The sequence below is a fragment of the Wyeomyia smithii genome, chromosome 1 (genome assembly GCF_029784165.1).
Source record: "Wyeomyia smithii strain HCP4-BCI-WySm-NY-G18 chromosome 1, ASM2978416v1, whole genome shotgun sequence".
NCBI lineage: Eukaryota > Metazoa > Arthropoda > Insecta > Diptera > Culicidae > Wyeomyia > Wyeomyia smithii.
The window spans coordinates 137,997,103-138,020,405 of record NC_073694.1 but is presented as its reverse complement, the minus strand read 5'-3'; the positions used below and the strand labels follow the sequence as shown (position 1 = coordinate 138,020,405).

General features: G+C 41.0%; 1 protein-coding gene across 4 annotated transcripts in view; it reads left to right on the top strand.

Annotated features, from left to right (window-relative positions):
• Window positions 1–23,303, top strand: part of LOC129718841 (facilitated trehalose transporter Tret1-like) — a 99,325-nt gene that overhangs the window by 61,747 nt on the left and 14,275 nt on the right. Inside the window, exon 1 of one of the 4 annotated variants that reach the window (XM_055669964.1) lies at window positions 1,944–2,075. The exons of 1 other annotated variant lie outside the window; for it this stretch is intronic. The gene's annotated coding sequence lies outside the window, so the exon portion shown is untranslated. Of the gene's footprint in view, window positions 1–1,943; window positions 2,076–2,594; window positions 2,949–20,366; window positions 20,526–23,303 lie in introns of those variants that run through there. 2 more of the 4 variants (XM_055669963.1, XM_055669961.1) reach the window with 2 other exon arrangements.

The window sequence follows — 23,303 nt, the reverse complement described above, 5'->3', positions numbered from 1 at the left end:
TAGAAATTTTCCAAACACCCCCAAAATCTGAAGTTATGGTCAAAATACGGTTTTTTGGACCTCAGGGAATACATTGTTTTTAACTCAGTCATCTCTCAACCGATTTTCAATATTTAGGCAGTTTTGGAAAGAAGATAAACAGAGCTTTCAAAAAATCTACAAGACCTACAACCTACACTAAGTGACTTCAGAAGTTCTTGCATTTTTTTTCATTTGTAGCACAGTGTTATAGATTCGGTATAGTAGCTCCAAGATTTGTCACTATACAAGTAAGGCGTCGTACACAAATTACGTAGCGCGAAAAATCCAGATTTCAGACTCCCTCCCCCCCTATGTAACGATAAGTAATGTTCGATATGACTCCCCCACGTCAAATTACGTAACGCTGAACAACCTGACCCCCCTTAAAATTTTCAATTTCTAGCCAACATCGTAGTTACGTAACTGTCCCTACTACACCCCCCCCCACCCCACCCCCTATGTAACAATAAGTAATGCAAACTCAAATGCACTGTGCACTGTTTGAAACTACCTGATGATGATGTCCGCGTTAAGGAAATAGGCGAATGTTCAAAAACAACGTTAAGGTAAATTAACATTTCTTCAGAGTAAGAAAATACAAAAGAATTAGTAAGACAATAACAATGATAAATATCAGAACTATCAATGTTAATAACTGGTCGATATGAAAGTGATGTTCAAAAATTAAAATTTCTAAAGATAAAAGACCAGGTCAAAAAATCAACAACAGGTATGACTATTCTTTTTGAATTCCAAGTCCTTTAAAAAAGATCTATGAGTTTTACTACACCGACATTACGTTCACCATTCTAAGTCGAAGAGAGTTTTTGCAGAGAATAGTGAGTTTAGAAGTCTGTGTAAGCACCGGAAATGAAACATGAAAAAAAGGTTTGTTATGCCTATTTTGGTGTTTTGTAGGAAATTAGGCGTGACTGTGTGCATGCCATGAGGCTTGTGTTGGAAATAAGAGAAAGTGGACAGTAGTTCATTGCTCTCAACGAAAGTATCGGTTTCTTTCAAATATTTCCCATCGTATATTTGGATTTCGACTCGTGAAACGGACCACAAAGATATGAAATATGGACACGCTGTGTTCCCGGCATTACTAGTTGACGAGTTGGATTACGGAAATTTGATTCGCAATGGCGAAAGCATCCATAGGTTCCATATTCATTGTTATAGGTAATAAATAACGCAAAAGAAATTTTGTGGAGTTTATTGAAGCTCACATTTCCTTGAAGGTTAGTTTTACTTAGATAAATTTACTGTTGGACTTCCCATCACATCAGTTTAGTACTTCGCTGCTTCGCTAAAGCAGTATCTCTAATGATGGATCTAACTAATGGTAGCAGTGGTCATAAGCTTCTTCAGAAAAAAATAAGCTACTTTATTTGTATGTGTTTTGACCGATCAATTTCTTCAACAAAATTCATCCCTGAAATAATAGACCCTAATATGTTTTTTACTTCATTATTACGTGATAACAATACTAAAGCGCTCAAATTTGCCACTGCTCGATTGGTTCGACATTTGATAGCTCTAACTAATTCTCGAAATCCAATTCGCCAGACTCGTGTATTACTACTACACAGTACACTGACTACAGATATGACATTTTTGCATCACATTTTATTTAGAACCGTTTGCTCACGTAAATGTATGTAATTGACCATTCTTTTCATGTTTTGAAAAACATATTACGTTAAAGTAGAGCCTTCTGGTAATCATCAATAGTACAGCTCGATTATCTCTATGTATTAAATGACAGAAGGTTGGTGCTGCATCATCTCAGCGAGAACGCTTATCAGCGTTGCGAGGCGTTATTTAAATTTTTTTAACGGCTACGATTGTTAAATACGCCGGCAGATCATAATACCGAGATTTCAATACTGATTAGTCAAAAATGTCCTAGAAGATCGATTCGGATCGAGTTTATTCCAATTCGCATTTCCTCGTCAGTAAATGCTAGCATTTTGAACTAGCCAGTTAATAGTGGACAGAGTTTTAAGATTACTTTGTTATTTTTCTTTTTGTAGTCCAGGTACCCTAGCGAGGTGAGTGGTTTGAAATGCATCTTTTGTACCCTACTTTGTTCTCGTTAAGTTTTTTGAGAAATGTTGTTTGTGGCTCTACTGTTTTTTTTTCATTATTATATTATTTCAAATAAACAACTAAATCTGCGAATACGATTATATTTTAAATTGATGTAAGGTCTAGATGGCACCCAGACGTTGTAAACAATTAATTTTCTTCATGTGAGAATTTACTTTTTCAAAATATTTGTTCTTGCTGCAAAATAGCTAAATCAATTTTCAAAATCATGATATTTTTCCTACAGCACTAATGCTCCATCAAACCATTCCAAGTCCAAATACTGATCTATACTGGTTTGTTTATTCACAAATTCCGGTATATTGTTCTCGAGAGGAAGCTTTGTGTGGCTCTAGTTGCAGTTCGTGAGAGAATTTATGTTTTTTATTGTCCAACGGAAATGTTATCGTCACTGGTGTTGGTCCGCCGATTTAGATGATCACTCAGCTGGGCAGTTACCGCTATGTCGGAGTCGCCTCCAGTCAGTCGGTAGTAGTAGGAAGTCATTAGATGCGATAGTAATCACTCTGTGAAAGTGCTATAGGCAGCACAGGTGTAACTTAGTTGTTTACGCCGCTGAGCTCCGTTCTCAGCCATGCGGCCAAGGCTGCATTTCTGGACAATTGATCGATTGAAGAGGACGGTTTGCTGGATTTTACTGCAAGTTGTATTCTGAAATCTAGTGCAAAAGTGAAATCAAACATAATTTAAAGGATAACTAAAGTGTATGCTTAGAACAAATCCAGTATTGATCTATTGTAATTCATAGTGAGGAAAGATAAAAAAATGTGTATAAAAAACGTTACCAGAAATAGCAGCAAAATGAAGCAGTTTAGGTAATTCCACATTTGATTATCTTGGACCCCCTCACTTTTCCTGAAACAAAAAGTACTCAGTACGATTACTAGTCTATTCGTAGTCATTGAAAATGTTTCTCTAGAGGGTATCGTCGTTCGCATGTTCATTTGTATGATTGACCCAAGCGAAAAATTTCATCACGTTAGAAAGTGTTATCGTAATATTTTCTTCATCATAGTGTGAATATATTAAGTTGAAGTTCACTTTTCCAATGTTTGAAGTTCACGAAATACATGGGTCATTACAATTTTATAACAACAATTAGAAGATTAAACGTCTCAGCTTGGCAAAGATTAGTTTCATTGCGCTTTTATATTTTTCGTTTGTGAATGCACCATTATATTGAGAATTACCTACAACAGCACTTATATTAATAATCCATTTTGAACAATTGCAAAGGTGTAGCCAGAATGGCAACAATTTGCTGGATACATTTGGTTTTTGTTAAATGTTATGTAACTAGAACTCAGGTTGAGCGAGTTTTCGTAAACAGAAATAGTTTGTGATTACAGTGATTATCGAATTTAAAAAAAGAGTCGTTAGAAACTATAGAAACCTTTTGCACGTGTTGATTGATGATCTTGAAATTTTACTCGCAAGATCACTTGGGTAGAAAAATGCAAACATGAAAAAAAATCAGCCGTTCTCCAGTCACCTTGTACACCAGCAGATCGTGCATCTTCTTCCATCGCGCCCATCCACCGAGTGCGAGGCCTACCACGAAGTCGACGGCACTTTCGTCTGGCATGCTGGCAACATGTCCAGCCCACTGTAGCCGGCCACGCTGTATACAACTCGTGATTCATGCGCTGGCGCCACACTCCATCTTCTAATTGACCGCCAAGTATCGATCGCAAGACTTTACGCTCAAAAACACCGAGCACTCGTCAATCAGCTTCTTTCAGCGTCCGTGTTTCGTGTCCGTAGAGGGCCACCGGGAGTATCAGCGTCATATACAGCGCTAGTTTTGTTCGAGTTTGCAAACTACGGGACCATAGCTGGTTACGTAGTCCGTAGAAGGCCCTGTTTGCAGCTGCAACTATAGTCATTTCACTTCGTGACTCAAATCGTTGTCACATGTACGCTTGTGGACCAAGATAAACGAATTCATCAACCACTTCAAATCGCTCGCACCAACACCAATGGAACTCCCACGCTTCCTGCCAGCTACCGTGTACTTTGTTTCGGCAGAGTTAATGTTGAGCCACAACCTCGTCGCTTCCTTCCTAAAAGGCCTGAAGACCTCCTTAACGGCCCTACGGTCGATACCGATGATATCAATGTCGTCCGCAAAACCAAGGAGCATGTGAGATTTCGTGATGATCGAACCGTTTCTTTGCACGTATGCTCTTCGTACTGCACCTTCGAGGGCGATGTTAAACAGTAAGTTGGAAAGCGCATCCCCCTGCTTCAGTCCATCTTTACGTTACGGCCAGCTATCCGCACGCATGATTTCAATCCATCCAGTATCATACGACTCCGCTTAAGGGGGGACCCTACTCTGAAAGGTCGAAAAATAATGAATTTTCGTAATATTTTTTCAGATGTTTAAAGTATAGTGATGTGTTCGTGTGTTTTGGCTATTGATTAAGGTATATTTGGTGATGTATTTTGCATGTCCTGGATTATCTATTATTTTGTGCCAATTGATTATCTGAATGTTAAGTCTATACATAAGGTGTTGGATCATTTTTTTAAGGTGGAAATAAATGTAACACCATTTTGAAAAAAACTTTTCTAACCAAATAATTCTCGTTAAAACTCAAAAACAAATATGATTTTTTTTCTCTTCATCTATAGTTTATTTGAAACGGCACAAATACAATTCAATGTTTAACGGCGCCAATTATATCTAGTAGCTTACTTTCTAGAGTATCTTAATAACTAAAAGCAAATTTTTTATCCTCGCTGCCGACTACGAGCTGAAACTAAATCTAACTTAAAGCTAGAATATTTTGCATTAAAAGCACAGGTTTGCTGTTTGGTGGTTCTAATTGCCATAGGTAAACAGCATATTAAATTTGTTCCGCTGCTGGGCCAAGATATTACGGACTGGCATATTGGGTTGTTTCCCTCGGGCCTTGAGAGTATCGTGCGGGTCTGATTGCTGTTTCCGGAACCGGGGTCTTAACGTGTTCTTGTCGTTTGGTTGGATGTAGGCGGAAGGGGATAGGACTAAACTGGGGCGTGGATGGATTTCAGGAAAACGTATATAAGGGACATGTAGGATAGGTCACGGCTCGCCAAGACATCACGAACAGGAACAGCCGGCTGCCTACCTTCAGCTTGCAGGGAAGCTATTAATTTAGACCTGGCGTCACGGTGTACAGGGCATGACCAGACAACGTGCTCTATGTCGTGATAACCTTCACCACAGGCACAGATCCCACTTTCCCCGAGCCCAACACGACGGAGATGCGCGTCAAATCTATAGTGATTGGACATAAGCCGGGACATCACGCAAATGAAATCCCGACCTACATCCAACCCCTTGAACCACGGGTTCGTCGATACCTTGGGGATTATGGAATGTAACCACCTTCCCAGTTCCCCCTTGGTCCAAGAATTTTGCCAACTGATGATCGTATTCTGACGTACAAATGCGAAAAATTCATTAAAGGCAATTGGTCTTTCATAAATATCACCGTTTGTTGCGCCCACCTTAGCCAAAGAGTCCGCTTTCTCATAACCCGGTATCGAGCAGTGAGAAGGGACCCACGCTATGGTAATCTGAGTAGATATTTCGGATAAAGCACTCAGATGTTCCTGTATTTTCCCCAGGAAATACGGAGAGTGCTTAACATCTTTCATCGATCGGAGAGCCTCAATGGAACTGAGACTGTCCGTAAAGATGAAATAATGGTCCGTGGGCATTTTTTCGATAATCACTAGGGTGTACTGAATTGCAGCTAATTCTGCGACGTAAACAGAAGCAGGATTATCGAGCTTATGGGAGACGGTTGAATTGTTATCGAAAATACCGAAGCCAGTGGACCCATCAAGAAGTGACCCGTCAGTGTAGTACATATTGTCGCAGTTGATGTTTCGATATTTATTGTAAACAATTTTAGGGATCTGCTGCACGCGTAAATGATCCGGGATTCCACGAGTTTCTTCTATCATGGATGTATCGAAAAACACAGTAGAATCAGAAGTATTTGATAAGTCGACACGATTTGGAATATTCGAAGAAGGGTTAATATTTTGGGACATGTGATCGAAATACAATGTCATAAAACGGGTTTGAGAATTAAGTTCGATTAACCTTTCAAAATTTTCAATCACGGGACGGTTCAAGACCTCACATTTGATAAGAATACGAGAAGACAGGCTCCAGAAGCGGTTTTTCAATGGTAGTACTCCAGCTAAGACCTCCAACCTCATCGTATGGGTCGATTGCATGCAACCCAAGGCGATACGCAAACAACGATATTGTATTCGCTCCAGTTTGATCAAATGTGTGTTTGCTGCGGAGCGGAAGCAGAAACACCCGTACTCAATAACAGACAGTATCGTTGTTTGGTAAAGCCTTATAAGGTCTCCTGGGTGGGCTCCCCACCATTGTCCGGTTATTGTACGAAGAAAATTCACTCTTTGTTGACATTTTTTCATCAGATACCTCACGTGACAACCCCAGGTGCGTTTAGAGTCGAACCAGACACCAAGATATTTGTGTACCAAAACCTGAGAAATCGTTTTACCCATTAATTGTGCTGAGCAGGTTCATGCTTCCTAGAAAAAACTACTATCTCAGTCTTCTCCGGAGAGAATTCGATACCTAGCTGTAAAGCCCAAGCAGACAAATTGTCCAAGGTTTCTTGCAATGGTCCTTGCAAATCGGCAGCTTTGGCTCCTGTAACAGAGATTACACTGTCGTCTGCAAGTTGTCTTATCGTGCATGAATTTGCCAGACATTCGTCGATGTCATTTACATAAAAGTTGTAAAGAAGGGGGCTTAAACATGAGCCCTGGGGCAGACCCATGTAGCTAATGCGAAAAGTTGCCAAATCGCCGTGCGTAAAATGCATGTGCTTTTCGGACAACAAATTGTGCAAAAAATTGTTCAAAATTGGAGAAAATCCTTGTCGGTGAAGTTTACCCGAAAGAATGTCAATAGAAACGGAATCAAAAGCCCCCTTAATGTCCAAGAACGCAGACGCCATTTGTTCTTTGCGAGCATACGCCAGCTGAATATCTGTTGAAAGCAACGCAAGACAATCATTCGTCCCTTTGGCACGGCGGAAGCAAAATCTATAACTATCTGAGTATCTGAAAGCAGACCATTTGATTCGACACAATGGTCTAAACGACGGAGTATCATTTTTTCCATCAATTTCCGGATACAGGATAGCATTGCAATCGGCCTATAAGAGTTGTGATCAGAAGCTGGTTTCCTTGGTTTTTGGATGGCGATCACCTCCACTTGCCTCCAATCCTGCGGTACAATGTTTTGCTCCAGGAACTTATTGAACAAGTTCAACAAGCGCCTCTTGGCATTGCCGGGTAGATTCTTCAACAAGTTGAATTTGATTCTATCTAACCCAGGCGCGTTATTGTTACAGGACAGGAGGGCAACTGAAAATTCTGCCATCGTAAAAGGTGATTCTATCGCGTCGTGGCCCGGAGACGCATCGCGAACAATGTTTTGCTCAGGAACAGAGTCCGGACCTACTTTCCTGGCAAAATCAAATATCCACCGACTTGAAGACTCCTCGCTTTCGTTGACCGTTACGCGATTCCGCATTCTTCGGGCTGTGTTCCAAAGAGTGCTCATCGATGTCTCCCTCGACGTCTCGTTCTCGAACCGACGCCAATATCCGCGTTTCTTTGCTTTGGCCAAACTTTTAAGCCTGGTATCAAGCTCCGAATACCGTAAATAGTCGCCAGGTATACCTCCCTTCTGGAAGGCCAAAAACGCGTCAGATCTTTGCGTGTAGACATCGGAGCACTCTTGGTCCCACCACGGAGTGGGAGGCCGTTCTTTGATCGTTATGCCGGGAAATTTATTCGTTTGGGCTTGCAACGCGGCGTCTAGAATCAAGCCCGCGAGGAGGTTGTATTTTTCAAGTGGTGGATGATGTTGAATCGACTCGACCGCTTTTGAAATCATTTCCTCGTGTAACTTCCAATCGACATTTCGTGTGAGGTCATACGGAATGTCAATTGGTCGCATGCGAGTTGACCCGTTAGTAATTGAAATAAGAATAGGCAGATGGTCGCTACCGTGAGGATCGAGGATTACCTTCCATGTGCAATCCAACCGTAGCGACGTCGAACATAAGGATAGATCCAAAGCGCTTGGGCGCGCTGGAGGTTTCGGGATACGTGTCATTTCACCATTGTTTAAAATAGTCATGTCGAAGTCATCGCAAAGGTTATAGATTAAAGAGGAGCGGTTATCATTGTAAGGGGAACCCCAAGCCACACCATGAGAGTTGAAGTCTCCCAAAATCAAACGTGGCGAGGGAAGAAGTTCTATTAAATCAAAGAGCAGCCGTTGCCCAACCTGTGCTCTGGGAGGAATATATATTGAGGCAATACAAAGCTCTTTACCTTGTATTGTCATTTGACATGCGACAACTTCGATGCCTGGAATTGAGGGGAGGTTAATACGATAGAAAGAATAGCACTTTTTAATCCCTAAAAGTACTCCTCCATGTGGGGTGTCTCGATCAAGGCGAATAATATTAAAATCATGGAAGTTGAGATCAATATTTGAAGTAAGCCAAGTTTCACAAAGGGAAAATGCATCGCATTTGTTTTTATTTATCGAAACTTTAAACGAATCAATTTTAGGTGAAATACTTCTACAATTCCACTGTAAGACAGAGATAGAATCCTTCATATACGCAGTTGAACTAGGCATCGAAGGATACAATCGCTGCAAGGAGGGGCCATTGGGCAGTCAACTGCTTCAAAAATGATCTAACTGTTGGGAGGAATGCTGTAAGAAAAATTATAATTGGATCGGGTACATTGAAATTTTCAAAAATCCAGTCCACAATGTCAGAAAATTTCACTAATCCAGAGTTTGTTTCATCAACTGGATGTGCAAATGGAACAACTGGGGTTTTAGATTTTCCTGGCAGTGCTGGGAACTCCTTCTGGGACTTTAAATTTGCAAGCCCAGGAGGAGTTTGCTTCGGTTTTTCCGCAGCACTGTTTGGTTTTTTCGTACTTTTCATTACACTCTGGGAAATCTTAGGACCTTTACGGGGAAGTTTAGGAGAAGAAACATTTTTCCTCTTCCTAGACTCCCCAGGATTGGCGTAAGATGTTCCCGCTGGTGAATCGTCAGAATCGGTTTCATCAGAGGACAACAGAACAAAGGGGTTCGATGTTATGGTAGAAGTGGTCACGGTCTTCTTCAGCATCTCAGCGTAAGAACGCTTTGAACGCTCCTTAAGTGACCGCTTGATTTTATCTCTGCGCCGCATGTACACCGGGCATGTGGAGAGCTCATGCTGGTTTTCCCCACAGTGAATACATTTTTCAGCATTAACACTGCAAGAATCTTCCGCATGAGTCTCCCCACACTTGCTACATCGTGCCTTATTGCAGCAGTAGGCGGCTGTGTGGCCTAACTGCTTGCAATTGGTGCAATTCATAACACGGGGTACATACAATCGCACAGGCAGACGAACCCGGTCGATCGAGACGTGGCTAGGGAGTGCAGATCCGGCAAACGTAACGCGAAACGAGTCTGACGGAGTGTACACTTTTGTGCCGCCGACGAGAGATTCAGACCGCAATTGCTTGCAGTCGAGCACCTTCACATCGGGACATGTGCTATTCTTGAAGCACTCTTTAGCACTTTGCAAAATACACTCGACGGACAGACTCGAATCGGTTATGACACCGTCGATCCCCACGTCTCGTGCGGATATGTAAACGCGATACTCGCGTGTGAAGAGCTCAGAGCAAGCGATAGCATTGGCCTGTGCCAGATCACTGACCACGACACGGAGCTTGTTAGGTCGGACCTTGGAAATTTCGGTCACGGCCTTGTACCCCTTCGTCAGGTCTATAGAAATTTGCAGTATGTTTAATCGCTTTGAATTCACTCCTGCCTTTGGACGAAAACAAACAGTATAGCTGCCCTGTTGAGATCCGTCCGGGTAAAGCCTGGGGCGAGGGGGGACTGGAGAATGAACAGGGGAGGGGGTAACAGAAGGGTCAGGGTCAGGGGGGTTCGGGGATGGTGGCGCGGGAGGCGAGGGATCTATATCCATCGCGCTAAATCTAGCGCACTAGCGCCGACAAGAACACGTACCTCTTTACTTCTTCCTTCCAGCAGTGGTTGTCCGATCGTTCGAAGCTGCACCCAAAGCAGCCACCAGCACCAATACAGCCACCAGCAGTGAGCCGGGTGTGAGATAACTCAGCACAGCGACACGACTCGACTGTCAACTGATGGCCTTGAATTAGAAAGATCTATTCACTGTGCACAGATCAAAACTGCAGCTGGTATTTTGCACCAATACAGCCAAAGTTGCGAGCCGGGTACAGAACGTAGCGACACAACTCACAATCTAGTTGGCCTTTAGCGCGAATAATATACTCTTTTGTTTGGCTATTCGTACACACGGACCGGATTGTGATAGAACGACCACTTGCACGTCCGTTTCTGTCGAGTGTTCGACGCGGAATGCAAATATGATTTGTAATGTGTTGTTTCGCTTTTATTCTTTATAACCTCTTGAAGCCGCCTTGGCATAGCATTATTGAGAGATTTTAGCGTATTGGGAGTATCTTTAGCCTACTCGTGAATAATAGCTTTTTTTCTGCTGATTAACAGTTTCGAATTCCCTGCCCTGCGCAAACATATTTACTGATAAAATTCCCCATTAATTCCTAAATAGATTCAAGCCCGGAATACACGATGACCCACCCATTGAAGGAAAATTATGGGCCTCTAGCATTTTTTTGGTATTACCGGCTGTTTGAAATAATGCAATATATTGCTGAAAAATAACATTTTTGATCACAACTTTTTCCGTGAAAAAAATCAAAGCTTCCTTTTTCAGTACTTCTCGGAATTTATTCTGGTTTTTATAAAACGTATTGGAGTTTTTTAGTGTTATTATTGCCTGCCCAAAACATAACGGCACCTCCTTCAAAGTTGCGTGATTCTCTCGTCTCCAGAAACATCGGAATCGTCAAGAATAAACTTGTTCATCACTGGAAAACTCTCTAGACCATTCTGCATATCAGAATTGATATTTCTAAATTCTTATTTATCAAACAGCCGGTTGCTTAAGTTTGATTAGAATCAAATGAAAAGGGAACGTATGGGGGAGCCAAACTTTGAAACCACGTGTTCAATCATAATTCACCATTAACTATCCCGTTAATTCGATATCAATATTGTTCAAATCTGTTGTGTAGTTTCTAAGATAATGAAGTTTAGTGCTTTTCACATTTCAATACATTACAGACGAAGTTACATTCCGATTACAGTAAAATTCAATAGGGTGTTATGAGGCAGCTAGACCTTTCATTTGATACTAATTCTGTGGAAATCGGGTCAACCATCTCTGAGAAAAGTGAGTGAGCCCAAGTAGTCATCAGAATTTGTTTCTTTTCATACCTGGATTTTACATTTTTAAACATAACAGGAAAAGTAATAATCCGTTCGCAAAAAAAATCATCAGGGTCTTATGGGGCAACAAGACTTTCCATATGACACTGATTTTATGAAAATCGGACCAGCCATCTCTGAGATACATAAGTGAGATTAAATAGTCTTCAGAACACGTTTCTTTCTGTAACTTCTGAACCATATGTTCAATCTTCATAAAATTCAAAAGTTAAGGGTTTTTAGGTAGCTCGTTCATTTGAAACCAATTTTGTTCAAATTGGTGTGTAGTTTCTGAGATATTGATGTTTCGTGATTTTTACATTTTGATACATAACCTCTAAACTAGAAATCAGATTACAATAAAATTCAATAGGGTCTTATAGGGCAACTAGACCTTTCATTTGCAATTGATTTCATTGGAGCGGGGGCCTAGTGTGGTTGGTAACGTCTCCGCCAACCACGCTCGACGCCTGGGTTCGAATCCCACCGCCGACATAGGTGTCGATGGTTGTGGGGTGGCGTGATCCACTCACCACCAACCCAACTGGTCTAGATTCAATCCTAGCCGACACCGGGAGATTTTCTGAGGCGAAAAATCTCTGGGATCACGCCTTCCATCGCATGAGGAAGTAAAGCCGTTGGCGCCGGTCCGTTAATAAACGGGTCGTGAGTTAGGGACCTGGGTGTGGAGTCGCCTCCCTGGGCGTCGGTAATTGGCCACAACAGTGGCGGAAATAGACCTACGGAAAATAAGCGAGAATAATAAAAAAAAAATTGATTTCATTGAAATCGATTCAGCCATCTCTGAGAAAATCGAGTGAGATTGAGAGAGCGTTACACACGCACACACACACACACACACACACACACACACACACACACACATACAGAAAATGCTCAGCTCGTCGAACTGAGTCGAGTGGTATACGACATTCGGCCCTTTTGAGCACTTTTATACCTTTAGTTTTTGCAGTGATTGCTATACCTTTCTAGGAGAAAGGCAAAAAGTGAAATGATAGAAATGACTTTCAATTTCAACTTCAATCCCGAGCAAGGCCGCAAACATTGAAATAGTACAATATTAAATTTAAATGATGTTGAGGCCACATATTTTGATCGTAGCTATAGTTTTAAACAGTCTGCGGGTTTCGTTTCTTTCTATAACTTTCAAACCACATGTTTAAACATTATGAAATTCATTGTTTAAGGGTTTGAAAGCCCATTTATTTGAATACAACTATGTTCATAGCTTCTGAGATATAAGAGCGTTTTTCACATTCTGACGCAGTGCCAAAACTTAAAGTTTGATCACAATGAAATTCCACAGCAACCTAAAGCAGGTATTAGACGACGCAAATATTTGCTATTTTTGATAAGATTTTTATTTGCACAAAATAAAATCTGTATTGAAAAATAGCAAATATTTGCTTCGTCTAATACCTGCTTAAGCGGCAAATAGACCCTTCATTTGACACCAAGATAGAAAGAATTGGTCAAAACATCTCTGAGAAAATTGAGTGCGAAAGAAAGGTGCACATTCACACGTACACACCCACACACAAACATATACACCTATACATGCATGTATGCAGAAAATGCTCGATTCGTCGAACTGAGTTGAGTAGTATATGACATTCGGCCATTTCAATCATTTTTCTACCTTTTAATTAGCCAGTGACCGTTAGGAGAAAGTCAAAATGTTTACTTTCATTATGTGATTTCACATTTTTATGAACAACGGACAAACTTACAATCTGATTACAATGAAACTCAATAGCAACCTATGGAGCAACTAAACCTTTCATTTGACACTAATTTTGTGAAAATCGGTTCAGCCATCACTGAGAAAAATGAGTGAGTTTAAACAACCTCAGGATAACTTGTCTTAACATAACTTTTGAACCATATGTTCAATCATAACGAAATTCAAAAGTTAAGGGTTCTGGGGACAGCCCAATCATTTGAAACCAGTTTTATTGAAATCGGTTGTGTGGTTTCTGAGATATTGATGTTTCGTGATTTTTACATTTTGATACATAACCTCTAAACTAAAAATCCAATTACAATGAAATTCAATAGCAACCTATGGCGCAACTAGACCTTTCATTTATTCATTTTCATTAATTTTATGAAAATCGGTCCAGCCATCTCTGAGAAAAGTGAGTGAGAAAAAAAAGTTGCACATACACACACACACATACACACATACATTCATACATACAGAAAATGCTCAGTTCGTCGAAAGAAGTCGAGTGGTATATGACATTCGGCCATTGGGACCACTTTTATACCTTCGGTTTTTCCAGTGATTGCTATACCTTTCTAGGAGAAAGGCAAAAAAGGTGGCTTTATGAATATTCCAACCAGTGTATAGTGAGTATTACGCTGTTGGCAGCATTTCTCTCGAAACCATATTTTTCAACTTGTGGTACGTTTTTATCAGTATCTACTGAACCGATTAAGCTGAAATTTTTTATATAGCATTTAAAAATAGATTATCTAACTTGTTACATAGCCGTTTTTGAAAATTCCAAAAATTGCCAAATGGTGGCCATAGAATTAAAAAAAAAATTTTCATGAAAAATAACTATTCAAAAATTTACAAGACTAGATAATCGATTTTTACATGCTATGAAAATTTTCAATCAAATCGGTTCAGTAGATGCTGAGAACATGTACCACCAGTTGAAAAAACATGGTTCGTGAAAACCGCTGTCAACAGTGTAATATTCACCTTAATATAGTCCACGACATGCAAAAAAATCTTGAAATATACCCTATTCAATAGCCAAAATACCCCAACACTTAGCCTTTCTCTAAACATCCGAAAAAAAATCACAAAAACTCATTATCTTTCGATTTTTCAGAGTAGGGTCCCCCCTTAATTAGTTTCGTCGGGAAACCGTGTTCAAGCATGATCTACCCCAGCTCTTTTCTTTTCACTGAGTCTGTCGCAGGGGAAAATTTAATCCGTCGGAACCAGCCTGGTATTCGCCGAAAAAGGATTCCGTTAACGGTCTCAACCTGGAGAACAGGATACGGGAGAACCCTTTTTACGCGATTATTTTATTAAGCAACGTAATGCCTCGATAGTTACTACAATCCAGTCGGTGGCCCTTTTTGCAGATTGGGCATATGAGGCCTTCCATTCAGTCGCTCGGTCTTTGTACATCCGCCCAGATCCTAAGTATGGTCTGATGGACCGCTGAGTACAGCCGCTCACTTCTCGATTTTAGAAGTTCTGCAGGAAATACATTTTTTTCAAGCGGCTTTGCCGTTTTTCAGCTCCCAAATCGCCTTTTTGACCTCCTCCTGTGTTGGTCCTGTCACTCATAATCATCATCCTGTTCATCCTTCGCTCATCCTGCCCCTTACCATCAAGAGCGCCTGAAAGTGCTTCTTCCACCTGGCTGCAACCGTTGGCTTATCCTCAAGCAGGTTTCCGTCCTTGTCATTACACATGACAGGCGCAGGGAAATTTCTACTTCGAACTCTGTTCCTAGCAAAATTGTCCTGTGCGCTTGCGAGCACCTCGTGCTCGCGCTTCTTCCAACGGTGGACTCTTTTTTATGCAGCTCTTGCCTCCCTGTTTGTATCTCTCTCTGCCCTGACGCGTAGCCGCAGTGAGCATGCGGCTCCTGGCACGGTTCTTCTCGTCCGTCGCTCTCTGGCACCCGGCATCAAACCAGCTGTTAGGCTGTCTTCCACTCGTCGTACCTACCACTTCTCTCGCAGTCGTGTCAATGACACCGGTAAAACTACTCCACAGCCCAGTTATGTCTTCATCTCGCTCCTCCTGCTGTTCTGCGACCCGTTGAACCAGCTCTCTGGCGTATTCTTCTGCTACTCCATAGCCTTCAACCGCTGTATGTTGAAACGCATCGTCCTCTCTGTGTGAGATTTCAGCACGTTCGACAACCGTGCGCGGATCATACCAACGGGGAGATAATGGTCAGAATCAATGTTTGGTCCCCGAAACGATCTAACATCAGTAATATCCGAAAAGTGCCGCCCGTCAATCAGTACGTGATCAAACGTGGAAAATAAGAGCTACATATGGCCATTCCTCTGGCACGGAAGAAATCTTCCCTCCCAGCCTGTGCGTTTGCATCTCCGATGACGACTTTTACGTCGTGTTTTGGGCACTCGTCATAGGTTCGTTCTCGCTTTTCATAGAACTCATCTTTGACTTCATCGGATTTGTCGTTTACCGGTGCGCAGGTATTGATTAAACTGTTGTTGAAAATTTTGCGCTTAATCCTCAACACGCATATACGGTCATCTACAGGCCACCGGATGACTCTTGTTTTCTGATTTTCCAGCACTACGAAACCGACGCCCCGTTCCGCCGCTTTGCCGTCATTGTAGTAGATGTAGTACTTGGAAGAAGTGTGTGCAATAGGGTCTACTGAGAGAAATTCCCTATTCTCCGCAATTTGGCCACCGAACCTCCTGAATCGCTGCGATTTTGACTCCCTGCCGCTGTAGTTCTCGAGCAAGCCAGCCAGCTCGCGCCGGCTCATTGAGAGATCGGACGTTCCAAGTACCGTTACCGTTTTCGGTTTCCGTCCCGTGAAGCCAAGGTCTTTGCCGATTGATCCGTTCTGTATTTCTGTTTTTGTTGTTCGTGGTAAGGAGAGATTTCGGTATGCCACCTTATCAGGGTCGCGATACCTACATCCTGCTGATGGGGCTGCCATCTTAGGTGTAGCCGGTGGGATACAGCATTTCATGATTCAACCGCCCGCTCCGGGCCAGACGCTGTATACACCGCCCCTAACATGGGTACAGCCGTGTACGTACCCCTCTTCCCAGTCAGCATACGACCAAAGTTTCAACCGGGGGTTGATTACCCGATCTCCGCTAAGGTTACTTGTATCCCGGTCGGTACCTCCCGGAGGTTGGGATAGGAGTTGCTGGACAGAGATGAATGACCACACTAGGGTCTCAAGTTACACGTGTACAGCCGTTTAACAACCGCATTAAACTGTTTGAAATAAAATCAACGCATTCAATTGTTAGTAGTGTACAAAGGAGTTGCTTGGCCAAGCCTACGATCCTATTTAACACTAACAGTCTCTTCCGAGACGGGATTTGAACATACGACGACTGCCTTGTTAGACCAACATCGCATCTCGAATTCAGCTAGAAGGTTTATCTCAATTACAAGTAGCGCAGCGGAACGTAAGCACGGTATATTTTGTAGATTGCAGACTAATGACTCAAATTGCTTGAGGAACAATGTTCATGAGTAACATTTGAACCAGTCGGATCTAAGCTGAAGTAGGCCTGACAGTTATCGTTGCTGGCCACGCCCATCTTTACCGTAGCTTGGAAATATTAGAAAGGATATTGATTATGTGGTACTTACCTAATAGGAAGCCACAGACTCAACGACATTCCCGTATGTTACGGAATTGGAGGATTAAATGGGATTCGCATCAAACAAGCGATTGTTAAGTCCATTTAGTATTACCCAAGTTGCACCACGAAGAGGCGTACTCTTTTGCAACCCAGCTGGGGCTGGGAGGTTTATCTTATTTATCAGTCCTTGCAAAAACTACTCGTCTCTGAATTTGCATATTACAATATTTTTTAGAGAAGCCATGCATACCACTACCAACAGCTATTTTGTGTTTTTAGTTTACCTTGGTAACACGGGAATCTGGTCACAAATAGACAAACCAAGACATTTCGTTATTTATGTTTTTCAAAGTAAACTTAATGAACAATAAAATTCTGTGAGAAGTATGTACTACAATATATATATATACACTAAGGTCACTTTTTCGCGGTTTTTTTACGCGGTCTTTTTTACGCGGCTTTTTTTACGCGGATTCCGGAATTTACGCGTTTTTTTACGTGGATTCCGGAATTTGCGCGGTTTTTTTTTACGCGGATTCCGGAATTTGCGCGTTTTTTTTACGCGGATTCCGGAATTTACGCGGTTTTTTTTTAACGCGGATTCCGGAATTTACGCGGTATTTTTTTTTGCCCGGATTCCGGTTCCCCTTCACTCGAAATGCAAAATTAACGATGGTTTTTTTTTACGCGGATTCCGGAATTCACGCGGTTTTTTTTTTACGCGGATTCCGGAATTTACGCGGTTTTTTTTACGCGGATTCCGGAATTTACGCGTTTTTTTTTACGCGGATTCCGGAATTTACACGGTTTTTTTTACGCGGCACGTATCCCCCGCGTAATAAGCGACTTTAGTGTATTATTTTCAGTTAAAAAACCAAATAAGATTCATGTAAATACTTGTTATAATAGGGTATCTAGAATCTCTAGAAATAGAAAGTTAGATGAATTTGCTTAGTTGTTTGAAGTAATATTTACTTAAGCAGTGGCCCGTTATAAAGTCGCTTAAGGTATATAGAAGCGTTTGTAAGCTAACGATCTTAAAATACGTAAAAATTAATTCAACTTTTTTTTTATTTCAATGAAACTTTTCACACATATTTGACTTAGCAAACTGAGTTTTTTCCGCGGGTGTACACATTTTTCAAACTCAAAGCATTTTTGCATAAGCTTTATTTAAGGCATTGTAGCTCAGAAATATTTGCTTGTACAGAAAAACTGTCTGGGAATGAATTGTAGGAAACTAATAGGTACAGGTTTACCAAAAAATATACATTGCTATTTTTTATCAAGATAAGTTATATTTTTATTTATAAAAGAAGGAGTTGATTCTTCTTTAGAAACTTATTAATACAAAAAAGAGTTTCCCTTGACATTATTTTTGTTGAAGCTTGACATTATTATTCCAAAACTTAAGGTAAAAAGTCAAACCTCCCAGTTGGTCTCGTGGTACGATGCTGACCTAACAACCCAGTCGTCGTAGGTTCGAGTCTTGACTCGAGAGAGACTGTTTGTGTCACTAAAATTGTAGCGCTAGCCCCGAAATTGTCCTATACACTTAACAATTGGCTGCGAAGTCTGTGTATAATAAACAGAAGGTCGAGTTCCGAATCGGAATGTAGCACCAAGGCCTTGCCTTGCTATTGTAAAAAGTTTAGGACGGAGGAATGAAAAACAAAATTTTCTCAATGGATAAGTTGTAGAGAAATTATTAATAGTAACCTTTAAAAGAATAATCCACTTTTAAAAAGCCAAACCAGTTGTGAAGAACAGGAAACGGATTTCAGTGCTTTTAGAGCAGCTTGACTTTCCGAAAGATACATATATTTGCATGTCTATAGTTGCACCGTAGACAAATTATGGTGCATTCAATTATTGCCTGTATTCCGGCTTGAAATTAGGTTGACTTCGGAACTTGTTAGCCCAGCCCCAACCCTGCTGTTTAGCTCTGAACCATCCGAGTGGAAAACTGTTGACTCTGAATGAATGCTAAACCTCCCTCCATTAGATGCGACTTTAGTCAATCACTTGGAACCTATCCTTAACCTAGAATCAAAATTCTATTCCAGAGATGTAGAATTTTAACATAGAAAGTTATTATAGGCATATGGATTATGTATATTATTTCTTACGGTACAAAAATTTAAACCATAGCAACGAGCTTGTTCCGTCGGCATCCGCATTAAAATGACTGTGCGTAAAAATCCGCTACTATAATAACGGCTTGCTGACTGCACTGAAATCCGATTGTGATCACTGTTTTAGTGTGAATTGTTGCTTTAAAATGCGTGATAATTTTTATCGCGAGCTATTTCCTCCCATTGAGCCATCCATGCAACGGTTTGTTTGATTGCGTGGAGTTCTCTGGCATGGATTTTGAATTTGCTCTCGAAACAAAACAATGTTTATACATGTGTTCTTCTGGCCGTCACCGTGTTGACCGGGGTCAGGCTGTCAGAATATGTTATTCCGCTGTTCAATGATAAGGCGTGGTGAAAGTTTTAATAATGTAATAATGGGAGGCCAAAACATTTTTTCTTCTTTTCTTTCACTTACACAGCAAATACTTTTGATACTCCAGAAACTCGGTTGGTTCAGCTCAAGAAAATGTTACAAAATCACTCCTTTTCCATCACAGGCGCCTTTGAAAATGTAATTACTGTCGCCACCTCGCCAGTAACCGGCCGTTGTTTGCTTAAATGTGCACCTTTATTAGTGCTGCACTTGGCCAAGCGCATTCCTGTGGGTGACGATTTGTACACTGCGTCTATGATAGCTAACAACATCGTTACTCATCAACGGCGAGCTCACGTGGTTGGTATGACCTGTCAATCCAAAGCGAGTTTTTCTAATCTAACATCATTTGAAACCGTCATAAATTCACCACGCAAACACAAAGCGAGAACTTTTCATGCAATTTACATATGCTTATTCTGGCTGACCATTTGAATGTTCTGTGTGTAGCAATGATCAACGAGTTTCTTCCGCCTTCTTTCCATTTCACTGGATGCACTTGCACGTATATAAACCTGACGGAATTTCTCCATTCCAAGGTCACCAGAGCCGGTTTGACAAAAGACCTGTGCAGTAACTGTATTTTACTCTTTTAAAACTGCTGACGCACTGTAGCATTCGGGTACACGACAAGCATACGTAGTCTCTAATAAATTTGTATATTTAATTAACCGCCCAACTCACGTACGCGATCTTTAATGTGGAAGCCTGGTCATTTACAAACAAATTGCCGGTAATTGTTTATAGCGGTCTGTTCTAAACTTGATATCCTGCAATTGATGAGCAGTTTTTTTTCACATCGACAAAATGTCCGGAAGCGAGGTTCAACTCACGTTCGGGATGTTCATTTACTGCACAGTTGCTCTGTCCGATGACTGTGGTGGCGGTGGCAGAGTGATTAGTGTTAAATATTTACAAGATTGCATTTCGGTTGTTGTTTGTTTACTCCCTAGTTCTGCGGACACCGGCCAGCAATCGTCGAAACGTTGGCCCTAGCGGGAAATCAGTCTTTTCTTGTCCGGTGACGGGATTGGTTTACTTCTTATAGTGCAGTGCATTTCGAGATCGTGGGCCACTTGGGGCCGATTTTTCTATAGAGGTGAGAAGCAGGAATATTGTATCAAATCGAATCGTTGTTAACCGTTCAACATTTCACTAAAATGGTTGTAATCTATAATCGGATTCATTCAACAACTACTGGAATCTGCTATCTGAAAATAGAAATTTGAAGTCAGTTACTGTGGCTCCTAAATAATTGAAGTATTTTTCTATGTCTTCCGAACCACATACCTAATCGGTATGAATTTAATGATTTAAGGATTTTAAGCCAGGTGTACGTTTCATCCAACAGTGCTTTAGAGTTTTTTTACAAATAATTGAGATGAGATAAACGTAATTCTTTTTGTAGAAAGCGGAAAAAATCCATCATGTTTTTTCTTGATTAGAGGAATACAAGCTTGCGTCATGAAAATCATATTACAGAAAAATTAGAGTCTATGTCCGGTGCATAATGGATTAAGGGCAGACCAGCCATTTGACGCTATGATTGTAGTAATCAATCCAAACATCTATAAGTGGAGTGAGAAAGATTAGCGAGTGTGAAGCAGTGACTCCTCCAAAGACTGGATAGTAAGAGGACTTTGACATTTGGTGGCCGGAGGGAAAGAATTCAAGAACAATATCTTGGAATTGGCTTGACTTAAGAAACATGTTAAGTACTCAAAATGAACTGTCAGAGAGAAATTTAAGAAAACTATTCTGCCAGTCATCGGATGAAATCTCGAACTTTCTTTAGAATTCGCGCCATTATTTTCTGCACACACCTGGTCCACCTCAGCGGCTAGTTTGTTCCAATTTCTCATCGTCAAGACAGCGTCCCACATTACCTTTCTAGTCTTCCTTATTTTCTTGTCCAGTACTTTTCGATTGAGCGAAATTGAGAGCAATTGGGTGAGTTGATATCCTTTATGATGAAATCCACCTTGTTGTCATGGTACCACCGAACCATTTTCCGGCTGTTGTGGAGCTTGGCAAATCCGGCCAAATCGTAATAGGATCTCTGTATCGCCTGAATGAACGGTAGAACTCGCTTTTTGAGGCACTCTTGCTTGTAAACCATTGAGTCCATCGTCTTGTTCGTGGTATAAACCTAGGTTTTCCGTCCGCAGCTACAAATACCTTGCCAGATCATCAGTTTTCTTGCAAATTCAGCAGCGAAAACAAACACGAAATTGGCGGGACATCACCCTAGTCTGGGACGAGATAAAATTTTTTTCCGGGAAACTATCTAAAATCCATCTTCAGATTCCTGACGTCCTGGGTTTACCTTGATTGCCCTCAATACCTTTCAGAGCTCAGTTGCTAATCGTATATTCGCTTACTCTGATGCTTCCGGAATTATATTTCTTCTTTCGTTTTCCATTCAGTACAACTTTCAAACTTCACGTTTCGAGATGAAACTTTCAGTACTGAAAGGCAAATAGTTTCGAAACAAATAGCTTTCAAACCATATCGATCACTAGGGGCGCTGCTCAACAACTGACTTTTTCTTGGATTCTCAATGAAGCAATCCAAAAAATGATGGTTAACTTCGTTGTCACAAATCCGCTATTTATCCTGTGCAAACTTTTGCTCTCAGTTTCGTTTCGAGCATCTTTGGCGTTCATTGCCAATATTTCTTTAGTAATTCTTGTATGCCTTGTACCATTTTTTCTCTGGTATCCAATTAGCTCTCTGGTAGTAACATCGTAACTTAAAAAAGTTTAAACACGTTTTTCTCCTGGTTGCAAAAACATGATGCAAACATCACGTTTACTGCGAAATTATGTTACACTAAGGATTTACCAATTGGTTTAATTTCAATAAAAAACCGCCAAACATGTCCAGTACAACAATTTCATCCTATAAATCGCCAACGTTTTTTTCATATGCTCCTTGGCTTTGAGGATGACATTCCCGAGCAGGAGAGCATAGCAAAATCATTACTCATGAATAACATATTTTGTTATGAGATCTTATCGTGCTCCATATCAAAGGAATGTCAAATTTTGATATCATACCTTTTTATGCCTTTCATAAGATATTCGAACTTATTCCATATACCTCATTGAAGACGCGTGTTTAAGTGAAAATAGTTTGTTATTGATTATTTATAACATGTTCAGTTAAGTGTTTGATGTTCAATAATTCAAATAATTTAAAAATATCAAAACCGATTATTGGTATTATATTTTGCTAATTTACCAACTGTATCAACCATAACCAAGATCAAATTGAGGGATTGTTATATAGAGTTTCCAATATCTGGTCATGATATCATGATACTATCTTCTGCTTGGGTTGATATCGTCGTTATTACCCGCAGAGCAGTGTGAGAGGCATTAGTGTTTTTCAAGAGGGAAGCAGCGAGATTTGGACTCACCATCAACTCTACCAAAACAAAGTACATGGGGGCTGGTTCTCCACCGTGGGAGTTCGTCGAGCCTTGGTACTGAGATTGTGATAGATGGGGGTATCTATGAAGAAGTCGTCGAATTTGTGTACCTTGGTACTCTTGTAACGTGTGACAATCACGTTAGCCGCGAAGTGAAGCGACGCAGCTGCAAACAGGACCTTTTACGGTTGACGTAGTCAGCTGAGATCCCGCAGCATAGTGTTGGTGTTGGTCGATGAAGGGACCGATCGGTGAACACCTGTAGCCTTCGAGCGTAGGATTCTGCGTTCATTAATTGGCGGGAAACTGGAGAATGGAGTGTGGCGCAGGTGCATAAACCAAGTACACTGGGGTCGCTTCTTACGCGGTTGGTTGTACCGCATTTAAAAGATTAGATTAGATATATTCATACTAAACTCATTTGGTACCGCGTACAAACCACCT